General features: G+C 54.9%; 1 pseudogene; it reads right to left on the bottom strand.

Moving 5' to 3' along the window:
* Positions 1-838: 838 nt before the first annotated feature.
* Positions 839-6,752, bottom strand: LOC114030955 (annotated as a pseudogene).

Consider the following 6,752-nt stretch of genomic DNA (forward strand, 5'->3'; position numbering starts at 1 on the left):
ATGGCCTAGCCTAGGCCCGTCCCCTCCACCCCCCGCCCCCCACCAGCCCTGGTCTAGGATGCTGGCCTAGCCTGGGCCCTTCCCCACCAGCCCCGGTCTAGGATGCTGGCCTAGCCTAAGCCCATCCCCTCCACTCCGCCCCTACCTCCCGCAGAGCAGACTGTGGACTCCCTGAGGTCTAGACCATCCTCCCCCCCGGTGGGGTAAGGCGTGTGAAGAGTAGTCACATCTCTCAGACTGGGCCCATCTTCCCTGTCAGGCATTCACTCCCTCCCACATCCAAGTCTCAGCCCGTCTTCTCCAGCCTCTGAGACCACGGTTCAGTCCCTTCCTTGCTCAGTGCCTAAATTTACCCTTCTGGTTGAAGGAGGGGTCTCACGTAGCCTCCATCACCTGAAAGGTCCCATTCAGTCTGCATAACGGTAAACATTCAAACCTCAAACCTCAGAAGAGGGGCCACACCCATGTTCCCCAGACGAAACAGACCACAGGTGTATTGAGTTATTTGTGAGGCCAAGGCCCTCCCCTCCTTTAATTGTGAAGTATTCATAGTCATAAAAAATATAATCAGACCTGGGAGAGCCCTGCCCTCTGCCCCTCTTCCTCCAATACCATTAGTAGCTTCTCCCAGGGGGAAGGCGGGAGCAGCCACCAGTCAGGAGATCTCTCTCCCCTCCACACTGCCGGTGCCAGAAAACAATGAAGGGGTGCTCCCCGCCCTGTGGGAAGGTGGTGAAGAGAAGCCCTGTATGACATTCCACTGGGAAGATGAGGGCTCTGTCTACCTGGGAGGGGGGAGGGGGCACAGAAAGGCAGGTCTCTGTCAGAACCNCCCCCGCCCTGTGGGAAGGCGGTGAAGAGAAGCCCTGTATGACATTCCACTGGGAAGACGAGGGCTCTGTCTACCTGGGAGGGGGGAGGGGGCACAGAAAGGCAGGTCTCTGTCAGAACCTTTCATGTGGCATTTAGGGTGGGCACGGATTACTGCTGACGTCAACCTGGGGGAGTGAAGATTTCAGAAATTTGGAAACGTTCCACGTCCAGTGTCAGCAATGGGATGGAAGGTGGAATCCTGGGCGGGGGGAACAGGAGATGAGGAGGGAAAGGCTGCTACCTGTGGCGGGGAGGGTATGGATTCACAGACCTAACCCAAGAGAAAAGGACACATGAGACCATCCCATTCCAAGAATCAAGATAACCCAAGGAAGGCTGGTCTGGGGCTGGTGGGAACAGTCTGGGATAAGAGATCTCCAGTGAGATACCCCCGAGAGACAGGAGTTCTCCATGGACCAAAAAAGGGGGTAGAGGAGTAGAAATGCCAAGCTGCACCATCACACGGATGGGTCTGAGGGACGGGGATATGGAGGGGGCAGGTTCAATGGGAATATCCCACCTTGGTGGAGTGGAGGATTCTTAATATCACGCACTAAGGAAAGGGAAGAAGGTGAGCAGATGCCTGGTATGAGGGAATGGGTCTGAGGAGCTGGGGGAGAAGATTCCAATATGAGGAGGGCTGAGGGGGCGGGAGGTGGAGATGACTACAGGACAGCAGCCCACTGGCCAATTCTTTACTCCCAGGGGGATGCCAGTGGAAGAAAAAGTGGAGCGTATGGCCAATCCCATAAGAAGAAACATGAGGACCAAGGGGGTGGGGGGTGGGGGAGGGAATGGGAAATGTCACACAGGACCATCGAATGCCCAAGGAGTGGTACGCTCCAGAGGGAGGTACCATGGCTGTTGGCCAACCGTCCCATGCAAGGGGGCCCAAAAGAGCATGCCGCCAGCAGGGGGCAGTGTGCAGAGGGGAGATGATGGCAGCCTCCCGGGGAAGCAGGCCTGGGCACTACTTCTCCTTTTTGTCGAGTAGCTCCTTGAGCGCTTTGACCTGGGTCTGCAGCTCATCGAGGGCCCCCAGGTGCCGGGAGACCTCCCGCTGCTGAGTCTGTAGGATTTCCACATTCAAGGTTAGGATGTTCAGCTCCTGCTGAAACGATTCCAAAACCTGGCGCTGCTCTTCTTCCTTGCGTCGCGTCTGGCTGGAGTGGCGGAAGTACTCAAGGACCAGGCAGGTGCCGCCCACCAGGAAGATGGTGGCCTCGCCCAGCAGCTCGGCCCCCAGTTCTGCCGCTGCCTCCTCATTCAGGGGTTTAATTGTGACTCCTCGGAAGCCCAGGATCCGCATCTTTGTCCGCATTTCCACCCAGTGGTACACTGCAGAGATGAGGGAGGGCTGGGGTGAGGCCAGAGCTGGGGGCCACGGCCAGAGAGGGCACTGACCACCTCCAGGAAAATGGACAGATGCCTTTCCCTCTCTGGTTTCCCCATCGGTGAAACCGAAATAGCCTCGAAGGTCCAGTTCTAAAACTGCCTGCTGGGTAATCTTGGCCAAGTCACCTCCCCTCTGAAGAAACCTCAATTTCCTCTATGGTGAAGTGGACCAGACAGATAGTTCTAAAGAGGAAGGGGGTGGGACTGGGGGATGCCTTCTGGAGAGCCTGCATGCTAAAGGTAGAAAGCAGGGGTTCTCAGCCTGCGGTCCACTGACTGTCAAGGAGAACTGGGAATAACTTCAGGGGGTTGGTTGGTGAGCTGGTGAAACTGGGAGAAATGTCTTTCAATGGCATCCGGTCCCTCTGTAATCCTGCCTACTCTGTTTTATGCATTTGAGACCTTTATTCTAGGAGAGGGCCCATAAGTTCAGCAGCCTGACTTCCAAAGGGGCCCATGACGTAAGAGAGGTCAAGAACCCCTGCCATAGGGAGTGAAGAAAAGGGTGGAAGAGGAATGGTCCAAAGAGATGCCCAAGAACTCCCAGGGCACAAAGATGCAAGAACAGAGACAGCAACAGAACTCAGCCTCAGAGGTCTCGACGCGGGGCACACAGCACAAACAGCGGGTGGTGGGAGTCTAAAAGCAAGGACAGAGAGTTGAGATAGGGACCACTGAGGCTTGCTGGGAAATGGAAAGAGTGAGGCTGCTGGCAGGGATGTTAGGAAGCCATATTCACACAAGAACACTGAAGTAATAGAGGGTGAAATGTGGTAGGAAACATTTGGGTGAAGATAAACCCAGGCAGAAATATATCATAGTCCTCTCAGGCAGAAAGAGGAAAGAGATAAGGAGTTTGGGAAAGAAGGGGGCAGCTAGGTGGCGAAGGAGATAGAGCGCCAGGCCTGGAGTCAGGAAGATCTGAGCTCAAATACAGCTTCAGACACTTACTAGCTGCGTGATCCCAAGCAAGTCACTTGACACTGTTTACCTCAGTTTCCTCATCTGTAAAAGGAAATGGCAAACCACTCCAGCATCTTTGCCAAGAAAACTGCAAATGGGGTCACAAAAACTCAGACACGACTGAAACAACTTAACAACAACAAAATGTTCATTTCAGCCTTCCCAAGTTGGAGGAATCAGGGACAGACAGGCTGATCTGAATCCAACTGTCACCAGCAAAGGAGAAATGGTTGCTTTGGTGAAAGAACAGGAATCATGGGAGACAAGAATTATTCTAACTTTGAATGTGAGGGTAGCAGGGTCCCCTCCATTGAGGCAAGTTGGGGATCACCAGATACAGATTCTAGATGTCAGGAAAAATAGCTTTGAAAGGATTTGCCCTCCTCAACTACAAAATCCCATCGGAGAAGCTGACCCAAACTACGTTTTGGAGACAGTCAATCCCCAGGAGTGAATGGTGTGACATAGCTTTCCACCACGCTGATATATACTCTTAGCTGGCATTCAGAGGGCCCAGCAGGCGCCAGGCCCTGCTGGACTACATTTCCCCATTCTGGAGGGGAACTCTTGGAGAAAGATACTGAAAAGCCAGACTGTGTCCCAAAGAAGACAGCCCTCAGATCATCCCCTATGTGGTCTAGCTGAAGGAAGTGGAAAATGGTTAGCTTAAAAGAGAAAATTCATGGAGGAAGGAACAAGAAAGCCTTTGAAGAGGTGTCACCAGAAAGGGGATTCCCTTGGCTCTCTTAATCTTGGCACAGTGGTCACGGCCTGCCAAGAGGGCATCTCAGGAAGCTTCTTCTTACATCGGACCTAACAGCTAGTGCCACCACCGGTGGATTCCCCAACATGGGGCGCCTACAAGCCACACTGTATGTAGGAGGGGAAGAAAATCATTCAGATCTATCTAGGTGGAACAGGAGGCGCCTGGAGGCCTCTTCCAGCTTCTTTGGGCTCTTTGAGTCCATGAAACAATCCCAAAGTGGAGAAGAAGGGGGAGTCTAGAGGGCTGCATGTGAATGTGTTAAAAAGACACGTCAGAAACGCAGGCAAAGTCAGGCAACAGGTAGACTAGAACACCATGGCAGAATCCCACAGAGACAGTCCCAGGAACATCAACTCTCAGAGTAATATGAAGCTTAGGAGGAGAGCTGGAGACAGCAAAAAGGTTCTAGAAATCTATACTGGGGGAAAGAGGAGGATAAAAAGGGAAAGACTGTCGCCTGGGGGCAGCCAGAAAGCTGATGAGTCCAAAGAAAAGAGCTGATCAGTCCTGAGTGTGCTTCTGTTTGTCCGGCCCAGACATTGATCTTTGGACTGGAAGGGTCAGGACAAAATGGTCAATGTGGAGAGGGTACCCCAGGTACATAAGTGGCCAGCAAGAGGACACAGGGCTGCCCTTGGCCACGGAGGCCTTGACAAACTATTTCCCAGGAAAATTCCAGAACGGAAGGCAAAGGATGGGATGCTTGGGTCTGTGAAAGGCTGTGGAGCACAGAAAGTGCCACAAATTCAGGACTAGAGACGGGCAAATCTTCTAGTCTTTCAAAAAGTGTCACCTGCACTAGAGGCCGCTAGGCTTCTAGTGGGCGGGCTGGTCATTTGTGATTTCATGACCATTTGAAGGGTCTGTGGCGGTATGCCCCAGGGATCTGGGTTGGGCCCTGTACCTGAATGTCTGTCACCAGTGCTTTGGGGAAAGGACACATAGACGGAAATCCTTCTCCAAGGTGAGGATGACCCTAAGCCAGGTGGGGCGGCTAACCCCTGGAGCCCGGTGTCAGACTCTAGGAGGATTGGGGGAGCTCCGGCAAAGGGGACAGCTCGGTCAGTCAGTTAAGACGGCTTATGGACAGACAGACCTCAGAACCGAAAGAAACCTTAGGACACAGTGCGAGAGTAGGAGACCTCAGAAATCCGAGTCCACACTGCACAGACTGGTCCTCTGGGACTGCGGGGTCTTCCTAAACACAAAGACAATGCCAAGTGGGAGGCTCATCTGGACTTTCCCTGGGTCCCAAAATGAAGGCTGGGCCCGGCTACTCTCTTGGAGAGCTCTGGGATTCGGTGAGACCTGAGTTCAAATGTGCCATCTGACGCTCACTAGCTGGGTGATCCTGAGTGAATCCTCTCAGCCTCAGTTTTCTCATCTGCAAATAGGGGGTGACAATTTCCTCTCCCTCCCAGAGTTGCTGGGAGGCGCGAATGAGATCACCGGGTAAAACTGCAAACCTGGGCTCCCAGGACGACAAGGCTGACTCACGCTGGGCTCTGTCCCTAGTCAAGGATATGCTTTCTCTCGCTGGTTTATGGCTACAGGCCATCCCAGGCCCGTTTTAGGAATGAGGAGAGTGGGGATCAGAGAGAGTCAGTGACTTCGCCAGGGCCACACAGCCCCTACGGAGCAGAGGTGGCTCTGGAACCTAGGCTCACTCCACCTGCACCTCAAAGCACTTAAAGGGCAGCAAGTAGGAGTGGTCAAACTGACACACGGGATGGTCAGCGATCTCGGGGGACGGAAACACTGAGCCCCGCGAAGTCCTCCCCTCCCCACCCAGAGGTCCCACTAACCCTGAAGTCCCGCCCTGCCTCTGTCATTCCTCAAAATGACAGAAAGGCTCAAAGTCAAACTTGCCCGCCCTTCTATCCTCTCCATTGGTTAATATCGCTGTCCATCCCAGCACTGCGACTCCCTCATTGGCCCGCCGTGACTCCCCACGAGGGCGTGGGAGACAGGAAGAAAGGGCGAGCCGGGACGCGGAGGCCTCCAGCCATTGGCCGGCGCAGAGAGCACGCGGCGCCCCGATTGGGCTAGCGGGCGGTCCGAGATAACGGCAACAGACCTGCCTCTCCGGCGCGCGACAGCCTCTCCTGATTGGCCAGAGAGGGTCGCGCGCCGCTTCGCGATTGGCCCCTCAGGTCAGAGGGAGGAGGGGGGCAGGGGCCGGGGCTCGAGGTCCGGAAAGGACCATCTTGGGGAACAGGGGGAATTCTGGGGTCCGGCTTACGCTGGGCGGGTGGCAGGCAGATGTAGGTCCGAAAGAATTGGCTCCGACGCGCCCCCTCCTTAATCCTTTGGGCCAGCGGCTTGCTCAGCTGCCGCACGCCCAGGTACAGCAGCTTCGCCATGGGGAACGCGCCCACCACCATCTTGGCGGCCGCACGTGCGTCACCGCCAGGCCGGGAGACAGAGCTCAGCGCATGCGCGCGTCATCGGCGTAGCCGTTGGCTGTAGGCAGGATGGGAGCCTGAGCACACGCACCTCTCCGGCTGTGAGGGGCGTGGTGGCGTCAGCACGCCCCGCCTGACGCTACGTGCCTTTGCCTTCATCAATATGTAAATGAGCCTTATTCCCATCAAGGTGGAGGCGAGGGAATGCTCGCTGACTGGCCTATATGACGTCACGAATCTCGACTGTGACATCACTCACATGAGGCCATTAATTATTGCTGATTAATCAGTGAGTTTGGTTTTCAGGGGCCTAATCTCCCATTGACCCCAGCAGCCTGGAAGGGGTACAT

Source organism: Vombatus ursinus, unplaced genomic scaffold, assembly GCF_900497805.2.
Source record: "Vombatus ursinus unplaced genomic scaffold, bare-nosed wombat genome assembly UNPS02015030.1, whole genome shotgun sequence".
Classification (NCBI taxonomy): domain Eukaryota; kingdom Metazoa; phylum Chordata; class Mammalia; order Diprotodontia; family Vombatidae; genus Vombatus; species Vombatus ursinus.